This window comes from Calonectris borealis, chromosome 8, assembly GCF_964195595.1.
Source record: "Calonectris borealis chromosome 8, bCalBor7.hap1.2, whole genome shotgun sequence".
NCBI lineage: Eukaryota > Metazoa > Chordata > Aves > Procellariiformes > Procellariidae > Calonectris > Calonectris borealis.
Window position 1 is genome coordinate 12,053,218 of NC_134319.1, and position 27,674 is coordinate 12,080,891.

Below are 27,674 nucleotides of genomic sequence, written 5' to 3' on the forward strand. Positions count from 1 at the left end.
AGATTATCCATCCCTAACTCTCCTCATCTATCACCCGCCTCTGTTATCGATCTGCTCCTCTGAGTAAGTGGGGCCCGGGCTGTCCGTTGCTGAGTCCTGCAAATCTGGCCAGACGCACGTGTGACTGCCTGGGAGAGCGAGGAGGACAGGTTCAATAATGCTGGGTTACTGCCACCGCACAGCCTGAGCCGAGCTGATCTATGGGCTCGGCAAAGGGAGGATTCAAAAGCAGAACAAGACTTGGCCATAATGCCACAGGACTCACTCTAATCCCATGACACTCAGCTTTAAAGGCAATATTGCCAGCCGCCAGCTGCCAGCCGAGGCTGGGAAGTCACTTCCACCGCCCAGTGGAACAGATTAAATGCCTTCTTTCCATCCATAGGATACCGACAGCACCTCAGCTAACCGTCTGCTCCTCCATTTTGCAGATGAAGGCTGGGGAGCGCCTATGTCCCCATCCTCTATTCGAGCCAGAATCACATAAAATCCCAAGACCTGGGACCGTAAAACTCCCCCATTTCAAACCCAGCTGCCTTACAGCTGAGCTGAATTCCCCTCTCGGTTTCACCCAGGCAAGCCCTGCAACGGCAGTCCAGCTGCAAGGCTCAGCAGAATGCAGCCCTCCACCTAGGGTCAAAGCCCTAAATATTACACACGCGCCACCTGCACCGCCGATCTTAATTTTCATTAAGAATAAGTTCCCGAGCTTTAATTTATAAATAAAACTGAAAGATGAACCAAGTGTAATCACACCAGCGGTGTGTTCCTCCCCCTGTAAAGATCTTGCTATAACCGCACAGCGAGCTCTGCCGTAGTTGACTCACCCCAGTGGGGTGCTAATTCTGGGAGCTGGAGATAACCATTGAAATGGGAATACTGTTAACAATTTCACTGCTGATCTACCAGCGAATATATGTATCTGTGATGCTTCTTCATAATCTCAAACTGCTCTCCATGTGTCCCAAGGAGGTGACAAAAACCTTACGTGTCTATCCAGCTGCCGACACTTCCCACTTCTCCCGGCTTCTACAACGCAGCTGAGTATTGTTAATATGAAAATCTTTGGCCTATTGATCACTCAAAATATGAGGGTGACAAAAATGCATTGAATTTAACATAAAAATAAACAACTCGTGGCTGCTGTATTGACTGTATTATTCATATTATGTTTTAATTCATTCGCCTCTCACGCAGCAGCTGCAGATTTTCACCAGCTGTGTCAGACCGCTTCCGAAGCCCAGACCTGGGAGCCCTCACCTGCTGAGAGCAATCGGGTCTCCACTCCAACGCTACCAGAGCAAAGACATTATAGACGGAGAACACCACCCCGCACGCCGCAAAACCTCGAAGCAACGTGTGGTGGTGCTTCCTTTGGGACGCTAACCAGTGTTACGGGACATGACTAAGCCTAACTTGGTTTCTGAAAGACTGAAAGAACAAGGAAGCTAATCCATCCTTTGGAAGAATATCCAAAGGCCTAAGAGACCTCAGGATGACCAACCCAACCCTAACCCTACGCTGACGGTTTGGCTAGGCGTTTGTAACATGCTCACGGTACTTGTGTCCCAGCCTGGGTTCCCCCAGACTCCATACCATTACACAGCGCACACCAGATCTTCCCTCTGCCTGCTAATCTGAAAGGCCAAAAGCTCTGTGCACGTTAGGGGTCACAAAACTCGCCCGTGGATGGGGTGAACACACAAAATTCTGCACCATCTCCAGTCCTTCTCAAGGCACTGGAACAACAGAGCCCTGGGGAAGAAAGACCTGACTTTAAATGGAAAGATTGGGTTGGAACCCCACCCCATGTCACACCAAGCACCACTAAAACCAGAACAAACCAGGCAGCCCCATAAGTCGTAAGAATTAAAGGCACGATTCCCCCTTTCTAATGATGCTTTTACAGAAACCGTTCCACTGTAAAACTTTATGATTTGAATCTTTATAGCCGCCAGCAGAGCACATGTTCGCTGCCTTAAATTATAACTTAATCTCAACAGAATTTGTGCTTTCCAGCGCTCTGTGGATAGAGTGACAGACGAGAGGCAGAACTTCGTGCCTGCTGCCCACCTGCCTCCTTGGACCGCGACCCCCAGAGGTACCGCGCGCCGGGGTGCAACTGCAAGCCCTCAAACCAGCTCCCATCTGGAGATGCTCTGTGGCACAGGTACTTAAGCAGCACCTTACAGCAGAGGGATAGAGGTGCCCACGGTGCGCTGTTACGGTGCTGTTTACCACCATGATTGCTAACACACTGAAATGGAGCAACGCGGATATCAATAAACACAGCAAAGGGGCCAGTGGAGATATGACAGCAGCATCCCAGCTGTGTTTTGTGGGGTCAACACATCCTCCTTGGGAGGATCACACATGTCCGCTGCCAGTGGAAAGTACCTGGGGCAGTGAGGAACCCTCCACTCATTCAAAGAGCAGAAAAGGACCAAATCTGCAACAGCTGCTGTCACAGATTCAGCGTGTAGCAGTCCCTCAAAGTACACCACCTTCCACTGGATGAACGTACACGATCTGTCTACTAACACGTGTGCTCCCACCTCTGCTCTCTGCAGCAGCAGTAGTGCTGGCAAGGCCATACGTAGGCTTCAGTAAAGCAGAGCATCCTCCTGTGGTCTCTGACCTGCTTTCCCCGCACAAACACCGTGCTCAAAAGAATCACGCTGGTTATTGCTGGCTTTTTTAAAACTTTGTTGCACATATCCAGAAGCAGAAGTTGCACCGGCAGAAATATAAAGCAGTGCGCGCATGTGAGTTTCAAGCATATCATGCAATACTGGAAGAAGCCCGTGCCTTGCGTGCATGTTGGCACATAGCAAGATGGAAGCAGAGGAAAATGCTGGAAGGAAACTGCCAGCCACCTGTAGGGAAAAGCACTCCAGTTTGGTGAAGGAATTGGGAACATTTTTCTCAATTCCTTCTCATCTTCAGCAGCAAGGCAGAAAAGACCAGTCAATCAATACAACAGTAAAATTTGTAACCCAGGTAACCTTTAAACACTAAACAATGTCATACTAAACTAAAACAAACTACACGAAATCCCAGTTAGGCATCAAAATCGCCCTGGGTCAGCCAGACTAAGAAAACAGAGATAAAAGGCTTCAGCATCCTGCTGCGCCGAGCCCTGGCATCCTCTCTGCTGACGCCTGGGTACCTGTGAACGGGTGGTCCTCCTCGGGCAGCCACACACCGCAGCTTTGATTTTGTGAGTCCTCTGGACAGGTGACCCCGCTAGATGGCTGGGGTCGCCGTACTCCTGCAGCTCCTAGACTTGAAAGCTATAAGAGCCATCTCTCTAGCTGCTCTCCTCGCTTCAATCCCTGCGCAATTTGTTCACACCTTTTCCCTTTGCATCTCCTTTCCTTTTCTTCTAGGGGGGCGAACTGCGTTCTCCCTTCTTCCAGTTGACCATGTGCTGATGAACTTACATGGAACCATTTTTGCTGCCAGCTGCTGATCCTGCACTTTAAACTGCTGTGCCTCTTGTTTATTAAAGCATCTCCCCACCCAACAGGTTACCTCAGTATTGAGCTCCCACAGAAACTGGAGTGCATTTCTGGGAGAGCACCCAATGCTCCACACCTTGTGTCTGCACAACAGTGGGAACCTGATACCTGGAGAATCACAAAATCATGCAGACGTGGAAGGGTGAACGAGAGGTTATCTGCTTCTTTCTGTACAAAAGCGGAAACAGCTAAATTTAACACATTCCTGAAATAATTCTGCTTAATTTGCTCCTGAAACCTACCAGTGCTCCCCACTCCCAGCCTATTGCATTGCTTTGTCACCCCCCTGCTAGACAATAACAGCTGACAGAAAGGCTTCAGTTTAAGCTCCGAAGTTCTTGCCTTATCGGCAGTTGGCACATCTTCCTGCTACTCAACCTGCAATGCCCACCCGACACGCCATCCTCAGATGAGGACGGATTTCTTTCCCACCCTCCCAAGGAGAGACCTTAGGAGAGACCACCCTCACTGTCTTTGTTCTAGGTAGGCTGCAGCTGAAATGGGCATCAACAAGAAGAAATAAGAAAGGGAACAGCCCTCCATTTTCTGCAGGATTATAAAGAATTTATGAATAAACCTGGGAAGCCTTTTAATTTCTTTTTTCCCTTACTCTAATCTTCTCATTTTTTCTAGGGGAGGGGGATGCAGAGCTCCTGTAAGCAGGATAAGAGACTGCTCTTTGGGAGCTGAAGTTGCCAGTTCAAACTGGACATCTAGTACCTGGCAGACCTCACCTTTCACAGAGCCACATGGGACTAAGAGCTTCCCTTTGATGCTTTCTCCTCTGGTTCTTTTAGGCTGCGGTCCAGTAACTTTCCTTCTTTAAAAGGAAGGCCGAGGCGATTTTGTTTCCTGACTTTTGAAGAGCTTTTCCTCTTCTTTCTTTGATCTGTGTAGTGAATTTGATCTCCCAGAAGAGCAGGATGAATGTGTCTCCTTGCAGCCCGGTTCCGGACAGTCAGGATTTGATTCATTGATTCGTTTATTTTTATTTGGCTTTTGTGTTTGGCAAGCTGAATACGGGGCTGCAAGCAAGGCTCTTTCTTTAGGCCCAGGAGAAGGAAGGTGTTTCCCTGAACCTGGCTGAGTCCGTGCTTCCCAGGCAGTGGGCTGGATGCCAGGGCATCTCTGAAGGCACTTCCACTGTCTTCTCAGGGATGCAGGGAAAGAAGCTCACCTCTCCCTCCTGCTCCATCACGGGACTAGACACCTAAACAGTGTGTGCTGATAAGATATCTCAGTCCTCCAGGGAATGCCCTGCAGGCAGCACTTCAATTTCCATCTCGTTTTGTGGCAGGCTCTGGGACATGAGCTGACTATTCATGCTCCCCGCTGGCCCAGCAGCCAGAGGAGGGATGAAGAGGAGTAAAGGAGGGGCCAGAGCCTCTCTGGGGATGGCGAGGAGGCTGTAACAGACCAGGCACTCCACAAAATCGCTGAAGAGCTGAAGCTCTTTGAGGGTCTTTATCTCAGTGACAGCCCTTCTGGGACTCCAGCACTAGTCTGAATGATTCTTCCAAACAGCCATGCATGGTGAACCCCACAGCAAACCTCTCCCACACCTGCTGGCACCCTTCCATCCCAAGAGGAGGAGATGGAGGTCCTGATGTGCCCAGACCAGTTCGCGGCTGGAGGTTTAGAAGACCTGTCCTTGTTAGGAATCAAAAAGGTTGGCAAAAATAATCATTTAGAAAAGGTGCTCTGAGGTGAGGTGACCGAGGAGGACAGAGCCAGTCCAACTGGTTGGAGTCCTCCTCCACGGAGCCCACCAGCAGAGCATCCTCAGCTGCATGCCAAGACACGGTTCCTGCCCACGTCCCCGAGCCAGCGTGGGACAATTCCTGCTCCCGGGCTGCTGCCGGGGCAGCGGATCAGGAGTCCTGCCTGCAGCCTAGCCCACGGCTTGAACCCATCATTGGGAATCAGCTCATGGCTGCACCGAGATTAAAAGCAAAACGAATGTTTGTGTGGGTGTTACTGAAGTTTTCAAGCAATCTGACTGACAGGTGTCGGAGCTGGGATAAGGACAGGAGCCCCTCGCTCCCAGCCCTGAGACAGACAGCAATGCTGTATATTCAATAAATAACCGGGGTATTTACTCAAATGAATGACTCTGAGCCTGTTCCAAGGAGTTAATTTAGTGCTAACTGACTGGATGAAAATGAAAAGGTCTCATTTTACATTAAGAATGATCACCTGACAGTTTTACTGAATATATTATGACAGGATTTATATGGCTATATAATTTTAGGGTATATTTGGAAGATTATTATCCTGATTTAAATAAACACGATCTCCAGAAAATCAACACAGAGTCAGGAACTTTTCACACAAGAAAAAAGGCACGAAAGTGGCTCAGAAGTGAACCTCAGTTGTATCTTCTGCCTTCACCAGCCGCTGCTTTGTAAACAGCGGGATCCCAGAGTTCCTATCATAAGAAGTGGCAAGAAGCCCAAAGAAGTCCTCAATTCTGCTAGCTTACACATCACTAATGAATACAGCACAAACTTCTTACCCCAAATGTCTTATCTTTGCACCGGGAGGGGAGCAGAGAGGGAGCCCGGCAGATTGTGTGGGCTGGAGGCAGGAGGGGGTGGAAGGAGTCAGGAAGAAGAGGTTTGGGTGTCAAAAGTGCCCCTTAAAAAAAGTGTTGCTTAAAGGGTCTTCTGCAAGAAAAAAGAAAAAAATTGAGGAATCAAAAGCAAATATATGCTTGACTTCGGTAAAGGCATCGCCTTCATGCATCCTATTTTCCAGGGGATGTTCCCATTCTCCGAACAGAAATAGGGCACAAAGAACTTTTGGGCACGTTTGTCTCTTGCGCTCAGGGGCAAGCTGGTGGGCTGCAGGCTCCTGGGTCACGCCAGAGCAGCCCTGAAATGAGGCTAAAATATGCCCCGCTGCACATAACCCACGGGATGGAGAACAGGCTGCGCCACGCAGCACGCTCCTACCGCGTTCCCAGCAGGTCTGCAACACACCGGCGGCTGCAGCCGGCGTCGGTGCAAAGCCCTTTGGCCAAACCCGTGCTGACGGGGCACCAGAGCTACTTTCCACGCGGCTGTGCCCATCTCCTTTCCAGCTTCCATAGGCTGCGCTGACTTGCATGAAGGGGCCTTAGTGCAAATAAGTGTCTAGGACACAAGCAGCTGCCTCTTTCAGCCTCCCCAGGTCCTGAATCCCCTTCCTCCTCATCCGGTGTCTCTAAGTGTAATTGTATACAAGAAAACCCTTCTCAAGGCTTGTTCTGTTTTACAAACTGCCTGATGGGATTATCTTTCCTGTCATTTTGAAGCTTGTATAAGCGTGCGACTTACACCACTCAAGTTAAATCACACTCAAGGCACTTTGTCTGTCTAAATTGTTTGGAGGACCAAGTCATTTATTTACAAATCATGTTATTTATTTAGTAAAAAATAAATTTAAAAAAACAATTTGAAATGAAATATAAGAAGTAGGTAATAAGGACATTGCAGTCAAGTAGCAATATCCTGTGGAGCAGATAAGTGCCAAATAGAAATGATCTTAAACACGCTGAAAACTGCACTCTCTGGTCTCAGACCACACAAAGAAAAGGCAACTTATTTGGTCAGGCACAGTCTTCCTGGGAGGTAACACTCACTTAGATATTAGAGTGATGATAGGCAGCCTAGACACAGCCAAGACAGGTAGATCGATTATTCCTGTAGCAGTAACCGTGGGGCAATATTTGTCTGTCATAACCCCAAAGCAGATCAACTAACATTTAGGGACTAATCTGATGCCCAGTCCAGTCAGCGCAAATTTTTCCATTTATTTACTTCCACGGCTGCTGGATCAGACCTTTTGGGACTGCAAGATAGCATATGAGCTCCCGCTGCCACTGGAAGAGCTATAAATGTGCAAAGAGCAGAAGCTAAGAACCGCCAGGTGGAACTTGGTCATGGGTTTATTAAGTTACAGAAAGATCACCCAGAGCTGGAGGGTGTCCATGCCCAGAGGGGGGGTCAGCTGCACCCTTCATGCACTTGTTTTTGCTGCGGGAACACACCTAGGAGCACGTCAGGTATGGGGGCACATCTCCACCTCCACACTGGGAAACCAGTGGTAGCCATGGGGTCACCTGGACCATCACCGCCCCACACCTACGAGCAGGGATGTCCTTCAAAGAGCAACTAGATGAGGCCAAAGTCTGCGTGCATTCCCTCCAGTACGGGCCCACGTGCCAGAGCTGACTTTCTGCGGTTTATTCTGGATTTAAGTGGGTGTTAAAAAAAAAAAAAAGGCTCATCGTGGAGGGGACTGCGTGCTTTAAAGTGCTGCAGCAGGCTGAGAGTCCACTTATTTCTGAGTGAAGATGGATACCTCAAGAGGTTCTCCTCACCAGTAAATAATTCATAAAAAACAAACAAGCCCAGGTCTGTTTGAATTAGAACAAAATATTTCTTTAGAAAAGTGAAGTGATTAAGCACAGGAGGAGCTGGAGATGACAGCTGGTGTCTGCAGCTCCTGATGAGTCACCTTCACTCGCCAAGGCCCCTCGCTCCGGGAAGTGCTGCTGCTTTTTTTTTTAACCCTTTGAGATTCCCAGGAATGATTTGTCACCGGGGTTATTAGCATTTCTCCCTCGATATCGACAGCTTGTCTTTCCTCCTTCTAACCAGTGAGTGATTTCTTCACACGCTCGCCAAATATAGCCAAATCACCATGGTAAACGTATCGACAGAATCATATTAACAGCTGCTGAGCATTTACAGGGCCGTAAGTTATACAAAAAAAGAAGGAAGGAAAACACACATGGAAATAAACCAACTCTGATCAGCAGTGACAAGCATTTATTTAGGAGTCACTCGATGGAAATATTTTTTGTGCTTTAATTGCTAATTATAGGCTCCTACAGAAGGGTGGCTTTGGACAAAACTATCTCTTTAAACTGGAACATTAAGCCAGCGTGAAGCACATCCTACCTGGATGTATCTTAGGGAAGCAGGGGAAGAAGGATTTATTTTTAAAGTGCTGCCCTCGTTTAAATCAGGCCCAAAGTTCGCAAGCCAAAGTTACATCTCTCCTGACTTACCAGGCAGGGACCTTTTAAATTTAAAGTCTAGGTGAGAGCAGAAAACACCTCTATGTAAAGAAAAGGCGGCCTTTTCAAAGTCCGCTTGCTGGGGATGCCTGAGCCCTGGTCCTCCTCTCCCAGCTGGACACTGCTGGGCTGGGTTTCGCTGCCCGTGTGCTCGCCAGCCACCCTTGATCTAAAGCAGTGCTCCTCTGAGTGCGGGTCGCGACCTCCTGAGGGTTGCAAAAGGGCCCAAAGGGGCCACCAGGTAGCGGGCAGCAGCCAGCAGCACCCTCGCTCCTCCGCTCGCAGCCGCCCAGAGCCCCGGGCAGAGCGCGGGAAGACGACGATGCAGCCGTTGACACCCACCTCCAGGCAGGGAACCGCAAACTTCCATCGATCACCAGCGCCAGGCCAGACCCTCCTGCCCGGGGCAGAGCATAGCTGTGCAGCTGATCGTCACCCCTCTGCCCTGCAGAAAAGAGCCGACGCTAACTCAGAGGGCTGTTCCAAGTCAGATGAGCCGTGGAGGGATGGCATGAGGCGGGCTTACCTCAGCCGCAGCACTGCGTCACCCCATAGCCCTGGCACATCGCCTGGGGACAAGCTCTCCACAGCCTCTCCTGCACCTGCGATCGCACGATAACCTGTGCCAGGCAGCCAGGAGAAGAGAGCTTTCTTCTCCTGCTCGCCTTCCTTCTCCTGCTCGCCTTCCTTCTCTTCTCCTGCTCGCCTTCCTTCTCTTCTCCTGCTCGCCTTTCTCAGCGCGTTCAGGACACACTCACCATCCCCTATCTGCCTCCTCGTTTGGGGGGTACGGTTTTATTAGGGACACACAACAGATACATGTAGGACTCTCAATGCTTCCTTTGAGCCACCAAAGGTCCAAGGTTGTTTCTGAAAACAGTCTCAGGCTGCCACTGAGATCCCCCCAGTCCTAGCCCTTTCATCCCTGCTCCCATTTCCTACAGACTCTCCCACCACCTCCGAGGCTCCAGCACCCGACGCCGATGTCCTGAGCCGCTCTCGTTTTGCAAGCTGTGGGTATTAAGTCCTTTCCATTTTCCCTGCAGGCTGCAGCTCCTGGTTTTCTCTGCGCTGTTAATATCTTTAGGTATAAAGGCGGTGTCTCATGGGACAGAAGAGCAGTTTGTTTCTCATCCCCATGTCACGAACAGTGAGACAGTCACTGGTGACAACATGGAGCACTGCGAATTCATTTAACATAAATCAGCCTGTTTTCGTACACCTGCAGCATCTTGGGCTAATGCTCTCTCTTGACGGGTGAATGAGGGGAAGGGGGTAAAGAGAAGGGGAAGATCACACGAGGTACAAGTCAGAAGTGCCGGGTTTTTTTAACCCTTTGAGATTCCCAGGAATTCCTCAGGAGCCAAAGTGTTTCACTCCAAACAGCTGACGACTGGTGGGAATTACTGATGAGAAACCAGCACCCCCTAAAGCTGCCTCCACGCCATCCTGCGCAGGACTGAGCCTCCCTGGGATGCTCGTAAAAATAAAACTAACTTTCTGTACAAGGTCAAATGCAGAAGGAGGGCTGCTTGTGCTGAGCAAAGAGCAGAGACCTGCGGGGAACTCACTCTCAAGAAATTTGGATGCAGAATAAAAAGGCTGCTCTGGCCAGGCCCTCAAACAGCAGGTATCTGCTGGGCCGTGGACTTGGGACCACAAGGGAGAGAGGAGGACATGGAGCATTTCTGCTGCGTGGGGACATCCACAGTCCCTACCACAGGCATTTCACCAAGGTGCCTGTGTGCGCAACACCACGACACTACAGTCCCTTCACGATCAGCAGAGACAGTCTGGGTTGTGGTTGCACAGCTCACTGCAAGGGCCCGGGCTGCCCGAGCCGCGTGAGGGCAGGGCTGGGACCCTCCTCGCCGCTGCAGCGCAGCTTGGGAAGCAGGAGTCTCCTCGCACCAACCGCTCCCCTGCAATGCATCTTCATCCAGCACACAGGACGGCTGAGCCCGAAATAACGCACTTCAGTCAACAACCATAACCCAGTCTGCATCCACAGCCACGGGACAAGCATCAAACCAACACTGGCGTCATTTTCAAATGCACAATTTGGGCATCTTGTGTAGACCTCTCGCTGCAAGAGCTTACATTCAATAGCTGCTACTTCAGGATTTGCAAGGACTGGTCTGCCACTCTGGTATTTGGGAAGCAGCCCTGAAGGACAGCACTTTGAGCTCTCTCATTGCTTCCTAGAGTTAACAGATTTCTTTAAAGCTAACCATTAGAGCAATGGGTTGTTTTTTCTAACCACAAGCCCTCACAGAGTTGAATTTCATGAGAGTTGTACTCAACCGTGCGGCTTCCTCCTGTCAAAGACAGAAACGGAATGCGGTGGGGCCTGGGCACTATTAACATGCAGAGAAATTTGCTGAGACCCCAAAGCCGAGTGTGCCTACTAATCCTGCTCTCTCTCCTCCAGCATCCCCTAACCTTGTTAGAAGTCCAGGGGAGATATCCTTGCAATTAGCTGCTTCCCAGAATCTCCTCGTGCCAACGCAGAAAAGGGAAGGATGGACAGGGAGGCTCAGGTACGATCTGCTAGCTGGCAAAGCAAAGACAGCGAGATGGGGGAAGGAATGGGCACCATCTGAAACACGGAGAGAAGAAGTCGTTCCCAGTAAAAGTGCTTATTCCAATCTCAGCTACTTTCCTCTGGCATTTTTCAAGCTAAATTGAGGGCTTGAATCAAAGTAACTTCTCCTGCCTCTGCTGCTCACACTTCTCCTTGCCCTCTCTGGAAAAACACAGACCGCACTACAAACCGAAGACACAAAAAGTTAGTGCAAAGCCTTTCTCTAAAAATTAGATGAAAAAGGTGCTTTAGTTCTCCATTTCTTCCCTCCAACCACCTTCTTCATTCAGCTCCTTACCCTCACACATGCCCTTTCCTTCCCCAAACTCCTTCGTTCAACAAAAAAACAACAAAAAGAAAAGCACCCACAGGCAAATATGCGCTGTCCTACTCCATCCGTCCTTCGTTTCCGCCCCAGCTCTGCCCCTCCGCAGCCCTCTTTCAAAGCAGCCCAGCTGCCGACGGTGGGGCTGCAGAAGGACCACCCCAACCCTGCACGCCAGGGTCAAGGTATCTGAAAGGCTGATTCAGGGCTCCATGAACTCCGCTACAAAAGCTCCCTGGAGAGACTCCGCCAGCATCTCCCTGCTTTCTCCCGTGGAAACTCTGGCCTTTCTGTTTTCTGCACCTAGGCTTCCTCGTCCTCCTGTCAAGCCGTTAGTCGGTAGGTCCACAGAGCTGGGGGGGGCAGGGTAGGTCAGCGGGGGCACGAGTGAGACAAAAAGCTAATGAAGCAACATCCAGCCCTTGCCTGGAGAGAAGGGACGCGTCCAAGGAGCAGTGGCTGGGGGGCACCAGTGCCAGTGACACCACCGCACAGCATCCCTCCCACGCTCCCGGGGATGCCCGTGCCAGCAGCCGAGCCACTGCCAAGGCCACGGCTCTCGGCAAGCAGCGCGCCGGAGGGGAAAGGGCCTCTGCCCTCCTCCTCCACCCCAGCCCCCTGCCCAGCTTAATAAAATAAACTCCTTAAGGCAAGGGCTGCAAAAAAGAGAGGAGCCCCCTCCGTCCCCCGGACTGTTAAGCCTCTTGGAAGTTAGAACGGGAAGGAAGACAGACAGACAGACAGACTGTGCCAGGCAGCTTAGGAAGGCCTCAAGAAGAGATTGGGCTGTGACTGGGAAAGCCTGCTCTGGCTGGTGGGCTGGATTTCAGCTCCCGGCTTCTCCCGGCGGTGCTCCCCACAGGTACGCCCAGGCTGGATGAACCTCCCCTTTCTGCTTTTTGGGGTGGTTCTTTTTTCACCCGGTACCGGCACAGTGCCGGCAGCAGGGCGGCTGCCCTGGGGAGAGGGGCTTCCCAGCAAAGCCGCCGCCGGCCCCCCAGCAGTGAGAGTGCCACCCTCCTGCCACTTGCTGGGGCAAACGCAGCCACCACGGGGACCCAGACTGCCAGAGGATGGAATGGAGGAACAGGGCAGCATCACCACTCTCGATCCCTCCAGCTTGACCCCAGCACCATCAAGCTGTCCCTTTGGGCCCACCATTGCCAGATAGGAGCTTTCTGAACCCAGGAAGGAATTGCACAGTCCTGCTTTTATTCAGTCCTCTTTTAAATGACATCTCAGACACCATCAGCTCTCCGAGACCTCTGCCCCAGCACCTCAGCAAGTTTCTCTTTCACTCTGTTAAATCAGTGGGTGGCCTGGACACGCAGAGCTACGATCGCTGCCTCTGGAGAGCCACATCCCCTCTGCCCTGCTGCTGTGGGTACACAAGGCTACAAGCTCCCCATCAGCTCATTCACACCTCTCACTGATGCATTGCGGCGTCTGGAGACAGGCTGCGAGCTCCCGCACCCACCGGGAGCAGGACTCGTGGGATTTGAAGGACTCACACCAGGTTGGAGCCGGATCTGTCCCTGCACAGGGCAAGCATCCTCGCATCATCCATCTGTGTCACCTCCAGCATCACACAGCTTCCAGGAAAGGAAATACCAGTTCATCTAACCCCAGAACATCATGGCTTTGTATTCAGGCAGCTGGACCTACCCCGAGGAGGACAAAGGGATATGAAGCCATTTAAAAGGAGAGACCCAAAGGGAGCAACTGAGCCACCCCGGACCAGCACGTAAATATCTCCTCAGTGAATCAGCCTGCTACGAGCACCCTCAGCAGCCAACAAAAGACTATTCCCCACTGAGGAGCCCTTCCTCCTCCCAGCAGAGCAGGGAGCAGGGGCTTGGCACCCCAAAAGCCGTGACTCATCCGTGAGGTGCAACAGTGCTACCAGGAGCAGGAAGAATAGAAGAAATGCTATTGCCAGAAGAAATCTCCATCAACTTCCACAAGGAGCAACCTCTGGAAACAGAGCAAGGCTCCCGCTCCGGCCCCTGCACAGCCAGGACCGCAGAAATTACCCACAGGACTTCTCCAACCTTCCATACATCAGCCCAGGGAAACGCGGTACCCAGAAGCACAAGCCGAGGATGCAGGAGGCAGAAGTTTGCTAAAGATACAGACGCTAAAAGCTGTTCAGGCAAGCTGTGCCAATAGTCTCATTCTTCATGTAAGAGAGCTCCCTCTAGGTTAAACACTCGGGTATTTCAGAAGCCATTGCTCATTTCGGAGTCCGCGCTCTGCCCTGATGCCTTTATCTCCGGAGAGGTGGCTGTCAGTCGGAAAGCCTGCAAGCACCCCAGAAAACGCAGGGTTTGCTTTCCACCCGCACCCGGCCTTTCTGCTGCAGGCACCGAGCGCCCGCGGCCCTGCGTGTTACGTGCACACGCGTGTGTGATGCATGTGCCCTCGCGTGTTCCCCTAAACCACAGGTCCTCGGTGTTTCGCCCATCAGAGCTACTCTGATGTGTTCAGCTGGAGCTACACCAGGGAAGGAGCCGACACGCAATTTCCCCAGCCCCAAACCCAATCTTTACCCTGCTTTGAAACACGTATGAATTATTCCACAAACTGATAAGCGGGGCAGTTCAGCCGAGGCTTTCAAATTCACAGAACTAGAAAAATCAGATGGAAAAGACTTAATGCCGGAAAATGCAGGACCGTTCCCTGCAGTAGGATCCCAGGAGCTTTGTGCAAACTAGTTTTAAACCTTGAAGTCCTTAATACAACTTCCTGTTTTATTTTTATTTTACCTAGACTGGTATTTACTAATAAATATGCAGCTCGCTGTATACAGAACAGCAGGTAGCTCCCATTTACAGCTGTATATAACTGACTGCAATATTCAACACCCTTACTCTGCTATGCAGTATAATACTCACAATAAAACACATACCGTATTTGCAACTGTGTCCATGCTACTGTTCTGGTACGTGACACACATTAAGAAACAAATTCAGAATGTAGAAAAGAATTTACCATTTACACAAAAAAAAGATGCGTTGGGATTTTCAATAAGTTCTAGTATAATACAGCATCATTTTTATATCTTGTCTGCTCCCTTGGTCTTGCTGATTTAATACGTCTTTTTCTCTCTATAACCATAAACCTATAGGTTGTATATAGATTTTTTTTTAAACATAATATATGGTGCCAGTGTGTATGTATAAAGCTTTACCATAGAAGTGTAAGAATTGTCAGAAAGACTCAGTCCAAGGGCCATCCAGGCCAATATCCTGTCTCCAACAGTTTTTCCCATTAATATGGATTAGGCAGACAATACAGTTTACTACAACCTCGTTTTATGACCACGTTGGTGATAATACTGCTGCCTTCTGTGTGAATGCTTATAGAGCACAGTGGACAGGGAAACAGCATCGACCCCACAGGGAGGGAAACTGAGGCAGGGGAGATGGAGATTATATGTATAGATATACCTTATTATATCTATCTATATATAACTTGATGGAGATTATATATAACGAGGAGCCATCAAGAGCCCTGGATAGCACCACCACCCGCTCTAGCCCTTGCATCCCGCCACGCAGCCCTGCCAGGCACCACAAGACGGACCACGAGCCCCGGGGATGCTGCCCTGGGAAGAGTTAATGGTGGAGGTCTCAAGTCTGAGCACTGCAGGTGTCTGCTTTTAATTCTTTGCTGCTCTTCTCCCAAACAGCCCAGGGGTTTCCACCCTCCCTCCTTCTCCTTTACAAATGAGTGTTTAGCATAAGAAGAGAGGCAAGAGGAGCCAGGGCAGCGGGGAGATCTCCTACAGCCCTTTCTAGGCAACCTGAGCAGGCGGGAAAAGGCAGCTGGCTGGAGCCCAGCGAGAGAGCGGGGACCATGGGACGAGTCTTTTCACATCTGGTTAAGTACCGCTAAACCCTCCGACGAGCTGCCTAATTATTACAACACTTCTGCCGAAAAATTAACGTGCTTGGCCGGCTGCACTGGGGCAGAAAGGGTAGGAAAGCAGCTGTCAGGATGCAGGCAGCGATGGGAGCACCAAGAAAAGAGGTTTGCGGCACAAGGGCACAAGAGAAGGGCAGGGAAGCTCTGCCTGCAGGGATCCTGCGGAGAAAACAGCCTCCTCCCTGCTTTTTGTGCTGCACGGCCCCCAGGAGAGGACAGTGCCAACAGAGTTGTCACTCTAGCAAGAGCAGCTCTTGCAAAGAGCTCAACAGAGCTGCCCTGCCTACCAAAATCAACAGAACAACCTGCCGGCATCCCAAAAAATACATGATTATCCAGAGGACCCAACAGCAGGGCCAGGAACAGGACCCGGAGCACTGGGCTCCCCTCTGCCCAGCCTCTGCTCACCTCTCCTTCTTGCTGAGCCCTCATTGCAGTAAGTTCCACACCTTATTTCTGTAGGTCTCTATAGGTCCTATAGGTACGGTACCACTGAGAGAGCATCATTCATATGCGCGTTTCCCTGTAAAACCCACTTAAGAAGGGCTGCAGAAAGGACACCAGTAGCTCACGAGTGTTGCTCCCCCAGGACGGCCATCTCCACGCCAGGTTATCACAAGCGTGCGGGTGGGTAAGCCTCTTTCAGCTACAGCTGCGGTGGGATTAATCTCTCTCCCTAGACAAAAAGGTGGGCTTATTTCCCGAGAGGTGTCCAAGTACACCCAGAGAGCTCAGCAAAAGCAGCAGCCCGCTGGGTGCCTTTTACCCACAGACATTTGACGAAATTAATGACACAAAAGTAAGTATAAAGGCTAAGACAAATAGAACTGGCAACAACTTGAACCTTTGGCCTGTCCTTTGAAAGTCTCTGGCAAGTCTCAAATCTTCTTGATCTGCTCACTAAAGGGATGACTGTCCCACAATTATTTTCCAAGCATTTGTTGGCAAGTTGTAGGAGGAAAAAGGCATTTCGCTGAAGCTGTTAGTACAAAAGCTCAGCTCCAGCCAGGGCCCTGGACTCCACTTCAAATTATAATATTTTAAGTACCTGAAAATAAATATTTTGTCAGCTGCTGAGAATTAAGAAGTAGCTTCGACCTTTCGGAGAGGGGAACCCTGCGGAGAGCGGCGAGCCTCAGAGAGTTAGTTGCAAAACAAGCTTTGCCCAAGCCATTCAACCTGTCTAGCGCGCAGGCAGCCTCCCCTCCCGCGCTCCTGGCTCCTTGCAAGCTGCCCAGAGCCTCCTGGGGCACGACGGGCTCTCGTGCAGCCAGCGGCTCCTTCCCGGCTGGGAAGCGTGCTAAGGAAAGACACCGGAGCAGCACTTTACTATAAACTGGATGCTACGAGTAAACTGAGCATCCCCGAGACAGCAACAGCGGCGTGTCAGGGCTTCCTACTAAGGGTTGCCAGTCCGCTCCCGCGTTGCTCGTTGGTGCTGTTGTTTCATGCCGTACCACGCACAGTCCAAGGAACTTTATCCACAAGGATTAAAAATACTCACTATTTTATAACACCTGACTATGACCAGGCACCGGATAGATGTACCCATCGCCTCTCAGACCTCTGAGCCACAATGAACACTGTTTGGGCTCCAGCGATGGCAAAAGGAATCCACACAAAGCAGATGATCTCTGGTTTTCCAGCAGAGCTCAAAGAGTTAAATCCCTCTCCCTTCCCCCCAATCTTTCTGCCTTTGGCCTTTAGATCAGCCCTGGTTGCCAATGAGGACTCATCGAAACACCACGAGGCTGGGCCTGTCAGGAAGGAAACCAGAGCGTCCAGAGTTTTGTTGTTCTAAAGACTTTTTTTTTTTTAATTTTATTTTACTGCTCAGGAAGGAAGCCAGAGCCTGCGCTTCGACTCCAAGAATGTCGATTACTCATCCTTCCCTGCATTATTTCTTTTATCTCTCACTTTTATCTACCTTACTCCAAATTTTTCCCCCCCAGTTCTCTCTCTACTGTTCCTAGCCACTGTTTTCAGCTGTTCATCCAAGTTTCACCAAAAAAAAAAAAAAATCTGGCAACTGTTTCTTCAGAATAAATCCCAATGATAATGTTTATTAAACAAGCCTCCATCCCTTCCCCCACGCAGCCTTTTCAATTCTGGTGTAACCACCGGGTACCACGGTTATAACCACTGCTCTAGGACCCGAGCACCTCCAAAACATGAATGCAACCGCCCCCAGCATTCGGCTGTGCTACGAGACTATCGTAACCCCTGCTTTAAAGAGGGGCGATGGGAAATGACTCTGCTTGTCCAAGGTCAATAGAGTCCACAGCAGAAGCACAAGCTAGGCTCCGGGCTTTGCCCAGGCAGCCCTTCCCTCTTCCTGCTCTGCGTGGCTGCGAGGAGACGCGTGCTCTGCTCTGCCAATAACCATGCCCTTCATCTTCAATACCCCCACACCAGTCAAGCTAGAAACACGCAACAAAAGTAAAATAATCGGTATGTGACGAGTTGATGACACATTTCCTTAGCTGCAAAAAACGTGGGTCTGGATCACCCGAACGTCAGGAAGCCACCTGAGTACATAGCAGAGGGACCATCAGCAAGTGGTGTCTAACTGCCTTCTCCTCCCAGGGTCTGCAAAATCCATCACACCACCCGGGGGTTTCCTTTTCTTCTTTGCCCAGGTGCAGCTAACAACCCAGACACAACTGGCAACATCTGGGAGAACACAGACCCAGATGTTTCTCATTGACATCGTAACCTTCCGCAGCCTTCGCCAGGGCATGCCCGCTCCCCGGGGTAGGCGCCCGGGTGGGAGATGCACATGCTCGAGGGCAGAGTTGGGTCCTCACAGTGTTCCTGAAGAGATGACCAAAGGTGAAGCATTTTTTTAGTTTAAGGGCCCTTCTTCCTTCCAACGTGCCATAAAACCTGAGGCCTGATCCACACCACACCACGCAGAGCTTCCGCAGGCTACAACACCCACAGCATCCCAGTTACATGCAAGTGAGGCCAATTCAAGTTCCCTCTGCCCAGCTCTGTCTTGCTATAACACAATCCTCCCCTGTTTCCACAGTTAACGTGTTGTTTTCATTTTAAGAGGAGAAAATAATGAGATGGTGGGAACATTACTTCTGGCTAATGGAGACGGAGATCTGCAAACTTTCACGGCTTACTTTTTCCAGTATATCCCAGTCCTCATCCAAATATCATCATACTTATTTCAGTCCTGGACCCAACATGGGACTGGACACAACACATTGGCCAAATTAAGACAGAAATAACTTGTAGCACTTTTCTGCTTCACACTCTCTCAAAGACCTTTTGCTGACGTTACATTTCTGGTCTGCAGACTCTGGTCAGACAGAATCACTCAGGGGAGTGATTCCCTCACTACTGAATCTCCAGGCGCCTTCAACACAGCTTCCCTGAACACATTAGCCCCAAATCTTGAGCGAAGGCAGGCTGCTGATCACCACGCCTCGTCTGTAACCAGAACAACCCTTGGAGAGCAACACTTTTGTGCGTGAACCCAAATATGCAGAAAGGAGGGAGCAGCACAGATGGTGGCAACCAGCCCCAGGAGCAGACACCCCAGGAGCAACACCAGCAGTCCTGAACAGGGCTGTGCAGGAGCAAAGTGCAAAGCCAAGGGTGAAGAAGCAGGATTATAAGAGTTTAGCTGCTCGTTCTCCCCTTCTCCTGTCTAAGGGGCACCTCCTGATGTATGAATCCACTCAGGCTGGCAACTTTTTGATTGCGACCATTAAGTTCCTCTGCTCGTGCTCCACGCAGGGTTACCCAGGTCACTGATTGCTCCTTCATCTCCCTAATAAAAAAAAAAAAAGGCCAGTGGTCAAACTGCCTCCTTGGGGAGGCTGAAGACAAGAGCTCAGACGGGAAAAGCTGTCACCCTGGCTAAGGACTTTGCTGGAGGCTCACCTCCAGCTACAGCGCTGGTAATGGGAAGTGAAACTGGTTTGCCAGGAGGAGAATAAAGAAGAGAAGGAATTGGGCTTCTGCAGCCCCCTCGACGGTGCTGCAGCGTTTTGCCTGCATCCCTCTGACCTGCCCTGATACCCGGTACCCAAGATGGCACCTTCCACCCATCCACAGCCATCAGGACCTTGCAGGATCCTCCACGCTGCAAGCAGCGATGAGGAGACAAGGTTCCCTCTAGCCTGCATGGGCCAAAGGTTGGCCTGGGTGCGGGGTGGCTCTGCTACGGCACGGCCAGGCCACCCTGATAAGGCTTTCGCTCACCCAGCCCAAGGTGCAGCACCCAGGATGCCGGTCACACCTGTGAGCTCTCCTCCAGCTCGCTCCCAAACACCCTCACATCTCCTCCCGCACAGCGCGGGGGCTTGGGCAGGGTCCCCCGTACGGAATTCTGTGGAGTCTGCCCCCAAACGGGACTGGGACAGAAAACTCCTAAAGAAATCTTCAATATTGGAAGCCAGGTTGGAGGAGAAGGCAGAGCTGTCATCTGGCACCAGGTCTTTTCCCATCCCGGCGCAACTGCCAAAGCCGGCTCTCTGCGATGAGGGATTGTTATCCTATGCCTCCTTATAGCGAGGGATGTTACAGGACAGACAATTTCACATACTAAATGGCTTTGCAAGTTGTTTCTTAAAGTGCAGGGAAACAATATCAAAAGCAGATGGAAAGGTTGAGTCATTTGTAATTAAAAATATCTTAATTAGAAACAAAGTATCAAAAATCCCAATAGAAAGAAATGGGTCGTCAGAGCAGTCCCCCGAGTTTCACTTTTTGCTCTGTCTGCAAAACCTACTGCATTTGCCGAGTCTCTACCCCAGTGGCACGCTGCTCGCCTGCGGACTGGTGCCCCAGCGCTTTCTGGTTTAGTTTTCACACCAGAGCTGCAAAGCGCTCCACCTCCCTCCCAAGGAACGAGCCCGCGCTCGGGAAACCAGCCCTGCCAGCAGCCCAGCACCTGCAGCTGGAGGCGTCCGGCCGCCCTCACCCTGCTCTGGGCTGCAGCATCGCAAATTTGCAAAGCAGAGGCAAGGCTGCAGGATTGAACCAGCAAAAAGCTCACGTGTAAAAGCTCTTGTGTCTTTCCAAATTAAAAACTTGATATTGTTACCCTGGTGAGAGCCAGTTACTAAGAATCGGTGCTGCTGGGGGAAAGCAAGGACACAGTTTCCAGCTCTTCCTCTCAGGGGTATCCAGAGACACTTAGTGCCTGCCTTTTCCCACTGCAGGACAGCCTGGTATTCACAAGAAGTACAAAACACATTCTTGCTCTGCAATTCGGTGAGAAAGCAGATCTCGGCCTCAAGCTATCAAAAAAGGAAGGGTTTAAAACAATACTGATTAGAAACAATGTCCCAAGTGAGGAAAAATACTATGGAAGTGTCCCACACCTGAACTCAAAGAGCGGTTTCACTGTCACCAGGACTCCCTCCCCATGTTATCTGTGTTTAAGACAATAAATCTCCCTTTGCCCCGCTCCTTCCCAACATTGCTTTTCTCCTTCTTCTGTTGCTCGGGTACTGCTGCAGTTCAAGACGCCAGCAAATGGTTGAAGGAAAGGAGAAAGTGATGGCTAAAGAAGAATGGCCTGGCTTATCGCAACCACCATCCATGTTTTAAAAAGACAAGACAAAGAAGAGGACAGACACAGATAGTACCAAAATCCACAGCACTTCTTCAGTCAGAGCCTTCATTGACTTGAGGGCTAGGTCCCCGAGAAGGACTGCCAATCTGGCCAACAAATACCCTAGCAGCATCAGGAAAATACTTCAGCACTAAGATGTAAAGAAAACTGAATTCAGGGCGATGAATCTGCCCCAAATACCTGTAACCTGTGAGTTTTTATACACAGGGATCGCTCCGGTCAGCAGAGCCAAGCAGGCAAACAGCGAGGTTGCATAAAAGGGGAGAAAGACACATACACAGCTTACACGGGTAGAGCTACAAAAAAATACACATGCCCTTTTTCAGAAGACACTATATAGGAATCCGATCCCACATTAAATTTCCCAAATAGAAATCCATTATTCCCAAAGAATTTCAATTGCTTTGCATAGCTGAAAAATGTCCTCAGAAGTCCCCAAATCTGCTATTTCATCCTGAAGAAGAGAGGTGAAGAATTCATAGGCCATCAAGAAAACTGATGTGATTGAAGACCACCAGTGACATGAACCGCAGGATAAAAATTGTCACAATTTGCTTTCAATGGCTGCTTTTCTTGCAATATGGTATTAAAAGAAAACAACTTTGCCCCCACTACAAATTTGCATTAGAAATCCATAATAAAAATAAAGCTTAATATTATACAAATGGCTACAGTTCTCTATAGTGCTCCTGATGCAGATTAAGGTTAGGCAGATTTTAGATGACAGTTATTTACCTCAGTCTAACACCATGTATGCACAAATGGAATTTATTTTATAGCTGCAGATATTAGCCAGAAAAGGAGATGAGAGGAAATCTTACAGTCTTCTGTAAAATATCATTATGTCTGTTTTCTACTCCTTGGAAGGCAAACAAAGAGGGAAAAATGAATCTGCTGCTAGCATTTAATGGGACTTGTCTAAATGATATCAAACAAATAGCAACCAGCAACAATCCACAAACACCTTCACTTTTATTTTTTCCATAGGGGAATTCCAGAAACTAAGACCTCATTGCCTTGAACACTTTCACTCCTACAGAGCAGGATTAGGCCCATGCCTGAGTATGTCTCTTTCCTTTGAGACCTTCAAATTATCAAAGAAAGGGGGGGGGGGGGGGGCGGAATCACAGAGGCACTAATGCTTATTCTCTCCCTCCTGAAATGCATGCCCGTTCCCCCCCACTTCTCCCAATTCCTTACGCAATTGCCACAGATCAACCAGGAAACTGTTGCTAACTCCTGAATTTTGCAAGTTAGCAAGTAAAATAATAAAACAACGTTTTAACTGTCAGAGATCCTGGCTCGCAAAGTGCACTTTGGTCATTTCCTTTAATAACTGTAGTTTAGCGGTAATGATTTATAATAGTTCATAATATTCTACTAACTGTACTATATTAATAATACTAATACTTTGCCCTTGCCTAGTGTCTTCTGTCAGAAGATATCAAAGCGGCACACGCCGCCGTGAGGGAGCTATCGCTATATCCCCGTTCGGGATCGGGAAACCGCGACTCCGAGCCGTGCCCAAGGTCGGGATTCCCGGTCCCCAACACAGCCCGGCAGCCGCCGAGTCTGCCCTCGCTTCTCCTGCCGTAGTTTTGTGACAGCAGTCGAGTCTGATCGATAGGACTGAAGATTTAACGTGATTAAATCCTTCTCGAAAAGCAGGGTTTGGCCAGTGGTTTGGGGGCCGTGGTTTTGATGGGAAATACTGAGCGAGATGGGGAGTTTGCAAATGTACAATAAATATCCTCACACAAGCGTTCAGACACACGGAGCGAAAGAGGAGCGATAAATATTTACCCCGCCTGTGCCCATCTCTCCAGCAGGAGATGGATAAATATGACATTTAGGTGTTGCTCGGCGCTCCGAGGACGGCGGTTACGAGCCCTGACACCAACTCTCGGGGAGTCCAAAAAGGAAGAGAAAGGGCACGAGGCATCGCTGGCACGGCTGAGACAACACGAAAGCTGGCCGGGTGGCAGCGGCTGCGCGAGGAAACATTTTGGAGGAGAAAACAGCCCCAGCCCTCCCCCTCAAACGATCAATTAAAAGCCATCCTTCTGCCGAGAGCCGGGCGAGGACAGCAAATGAGGGCTGCGAGCAGAACAGCCGCCCGGCCGGGCTCTGCATGACAATTGATGGGAAGGGGAGGCCGGAGGGGCGGCGGGGGAGGCAGCCCCGTCCCTCCTCTCACCATGGTGATTAGGTATTCCGAGTGCGCCAGATAGCCCCAAATAACAGAAAGAGAAATATAAACTGGAGACCGGCAGATCCAAGGCAGGCCAGATGGCCCCGCAGCCGGCAGGGGCTGCTCCCATCCAGCCCTTCCCCACTTTAACTGTTCAAACATTTCTTTATCCCGACAAGACAATTAAGCCGAACAGCATGGAAAGGAGTCTCGGCAACAGTTTGCAGAGGGAGCGGGAAGGTTGTTGCCAGAAAAGCAGAAAAAGGAGGCGATTGCTGCATACTCCAAGACCTCCTTCCACGCAGCGCACCTAGCTCCAGGAGGACGGCGCGTTTTCGGTGGTGAGACAGGGATGGGTGCGTGGCCCTCATCTCTGCCACTGCCCGGCTGCCTGCCCAGCCCTTCAGAAAATCCACTCTTGCTCCTGCTCTGCTCCTACATCTCGCAGGGCACTGCGCGACGGAAAGCAAACGTTCCACTTGATTTATTTCATCATTTCATAAGCAATGTTAAGCTTGCAATTTCCCATGGTGATGGCTGATTATTATTAGCAACAAAGCGTCACTTCACGTCAGACCCCAAATTTTACCAGCCTCCTAAGTGGTGCATCCCAGCGGGAAGAGTTGTGAGAGTGAGCGATGGATGTGTGCACGTGTGGATGTGTGCACGTGTGCATTCCCCCTCCAACCCATTGTTCTGCCTCAAAATCTAAGAAAGAAATATAAGAAGAAAAACCTTCTTCCCCTCCAGCACATGTACATATGTACACACATACATCTCTACTCTACATATGTCCCAGCCCGTAAACACGAAGCCCAACACGCACATGTCTGATGCGGCGGGTGACTGTAGGGACAGTCCTCGGCCTGATTTCCAAAGCACTACGTTTTTCAGAAATTCAAGCTGTGGTCATCATAGCCCTGATGTTCATCACCTGAAGTGCGATTTACATTTGATCAATAACGAGCCAGTTGTTTCAAAAGGAAAACGAACTCCATGCTAGAGATGTTCTTTAAAACCCTGAAGTGGAACAAAGAGCTCATTAACACGGCACACAAACTCTCTTGCAGGGGAGAAACCGGTTGCAGTATCTGACTGTGTCCAGATAACCAAGGTTAAATATGATTATGAAAAATAATAACCAAAATAATGTTAATAAAACCACTTTACCCACCAGTGCCAAGAGATGAGCGAGGATTGCAGCGTGCTCACCAACCCAATCGCTCATCCCCAGGGCACACCACGAGCTGGGCGAGAGCCACCAGCAGCAGCAGGGAAACTGAGGCTAGAAGAGCCAGAGGCCAGGATGTAGAAGGTCACCTTGACACACCAGGCTGTGCTCCACAAGAAGTCACAGACAACACACGATGAAGACCAAGCAGCGACAGGAAACCATCTCCTGTGGACCAGGGAGGCTGGGGCGCGGGCAGCCTCACAGGGACGGCAGAGGTGCCCACTCTGGCGAGGTCCAGTTCTTTGCCAAGAGATCCCGGCTTCGGCATGGACCTCTGCTTGTCACTTTGTGGGAAAGCAACGCCATGGTGACTGGGTGCAGAAGGCCACTGGGACTGATTTTATTAGAAGCAAAGAATAAAACCAGGGATCTTTTTTTTTTTTTTCTGATTTTAAAACAGGGCTATAGATCTCTTTTGCAGAAAGGAACATGCCATTTATTTCCACTCCTTCTAGGAATCTCAACTATTGTATGCTCATTAAAGGAAACCCATAAAATATGTCTCCCAGTGTCTTTAACACATGCTTTACAAGAAGCCCCTAAACTATAACAAATGGCATTATTTTTCTGAGCAAGCACCTAAGAGAATGGGCCCATCCAGCACACGTTACATCTGCTTCTCCCTGGAAAAGCTCCACTTTTCTACATGCTCCCTGTACGCTCCATCGCTCCAGATCTCCTGAGTACCTGCATTTTACAGTAAGGGACAACTTGGCCAAACGCAGACATCTCAGACCAATTTGCTGAGTTACAAGGAGCATAATCCCACCCAGATGCACCCCAAAGGAGATGCTGGCCCTTCCCGGGAGGCACGGGTACGGGTACCGCTGGCAAGCAACACCCTGCTTCCAAAGTAAGGAAAGGTTCACCCAAAAGACTGAGCAATCTCTGCTGCACAAATACATCTCCTACAGGGCCAGGTGCTAATCTGGGTTACACCAGCACACATCCCAGATAATTTTACTGAATTATGTGAATTTCCTCCACTGGTGAAAAGAGGATGAGACTTTGCTCCCGTGAGGCAGAGGACTAAATAGAGCAACTTCCAAACACTCAGATGAAAATGCCTGACTTTGGATTCTCGTTTTGCTGCAAAGTATCTCAAGCATAAACCTATTTTTCAAGAAGATTAAAACTCAGCGCATTGAATTCCTTTTTTTTTTTTCCACCAAAAAAAAAAAAAGAGCTAGTTTCTTAGAAAATCACCATTTAAGCTATGGGGTAAAACAAACATTTTAATGAGCTATTCAAAAAAGGTTCTTGTGCAGTGGTACAGAAGAATACGCAGTGCAATCACAGTAATTCACCTTCCACGTAACACAAACCCTTTCAGGAATCTGAAAAATACAACTAAAGGATTGAGCTCTGCAAATCTGAAAAGCACCCGTTAGATACATAAAGGTGTTGCTGATCTAAGAAAATTTTACAATTTTTGCTCGCTGTTGTAGAAAAGCCTTATTACATTTTTGCCTAGAATCTACAGCCACCTTCCTGCAACAGACTCTCCATCAGGAGCACAAGTAGGCAGTTTTTACAAAGGGTGATATATAACAATTACACAAGGAATCCACAAAAATTCTCAGAGACGACCACCCCCCCAAAGTATGCATTTATATAGAAACTCCAAAAATACATATGCAAATGTCAATGCAAAACAGGATCACGATTATATCTGCAAACTGATCTCGAATTCCTCATTACGGAAGTTTTTCTTTTCTGATGGTCAACATCAAAGATCATTAGGATCCTCTATAAAGCTCCGCCACTCGCTCTCTCGGTCTCCAGCAAACACACCCATACGTGTGTATGCACACACCAAATAAACTCGCCGTGTTAATGGAGCGAAGTTTCCATGGTGCAGTGTCTATATGTGATGGGAATATGATACAGAGCCAACAGACATATTTAGTGTACACTATCCTGGTAGTTACAGAAGAATTTTAATGTCGATGAAATATCGGGGATGTTGCATTTGCTCAGCTCTACCGTGCAGCAAAGCATCTTAAAGAAATATAACAATACGGGTAAGAAAAACAACAAAACAAAACACCTTCCACTTCTGCCCAAGTTTCCAAAGCTGCCTGCAAAGTTTTTATTCTGCTTCCTTTCCCCGGCAAGTCCCCTGCCGCAGCACGGGCGGTGGGGGAGCCGGGTGTCACCGAGCCTGCCGCTCGCACGCGCCTGTGCAAAGCCCCGACGGCTCCCAGGAAGGAGGGGACCCGCGCTGGGCACACGCTGTTGGCAAAGGCAAGGCACGGCGGTGGATGTGGATGCGTCTGTCTGTCCACAGCTGCGCTCCGTGTGGTCTAATTCATTTAACAGATTTACTTCTTTAAATGGGGTATCTGACAGGATTTTGCTAGCAAGATCCATAGCAGCTGATGCGCTCTAAATTCATTTAGCTAGCGGACCCGCTCCTCCGCCACTATCTCCCGGAGTATTCTTTTGAGCAAGCTTCACTTCCACAGGCAGGTTATATCGATAAGGGAAAGAGCATCGACAAAGATGCCTCTAAGCCTTGCCATCTCACCTGCCTCCCCCCAGGATAATTATAGCACCAGCTCATACACATACGCATCCGTAGGCGCTCCCACCTACAGCCGCTTCCCTTACGGACCCAAAAGAAGGGAGAGGAGGTGCTGAACAATGAAAGGAGCTTACGGCACAAAAAGTAACATGGTCGGGGGTGGATCAGAAGGAGGGGGGGGGAGACAGATAAGAGATCGCATTCGTAGTGCGAGGAATACACGGCTTCTGCCTTCAGTGGGAATCGTCCTGCCCTCGCAAACACCGACATAAAAGACACACTTGCAGCATATTTCAAAACCAAAGAGCGATGGATTTACAAGGCAGGTTGATTTTATGATGACTTTTATTGAAAAGGTACGCTGGGTTTAGGCAGATGCCTTTTAGCGCCCGTAAGTTAGCACAGTGCCTAATTCAAGGAGACAGCCTGAGGAAGCAGCGCCGACAGGGGAGAGAGAGCCACAATGTCTCTATTACTCTCCTCGGCATCATAAAGGGGAGAAGAAAAATCACGTCTGAAAGGGAGAGGAAGGAACGGTGCAGCAGGGTTTTGTTGAAAAAAAAATAGTAATAATACTAACAACAACAATAATAAAATTGTTTTCTAGGATGAAAATTCAACAGAACAAAGGAGCCCACGTGAAAAGCAAACCACTCGCTCCTTGGTCTACACGTCTGGGTTTACAGGAAAACTCTAATCATAAG

The 27,674-nt window shown here is 49.6% G+C and overlaps 1 protein-coding gene across 1 annotated transcript in view; it reads right to left on the reverse strand.

Annotated features, from left to right (window-relative positions):
- LOC142085205 (E3 ubiquitin-protein ligase Rnf220-like) overlaps positions 1–27,674 on the reverse strand; it is a 166,997-nt gene that overhangs the window by 137,691 nt on the left and 1,632 nt on the right. The gene's annotated exons all lie outside the window — the stretch shown is intronic.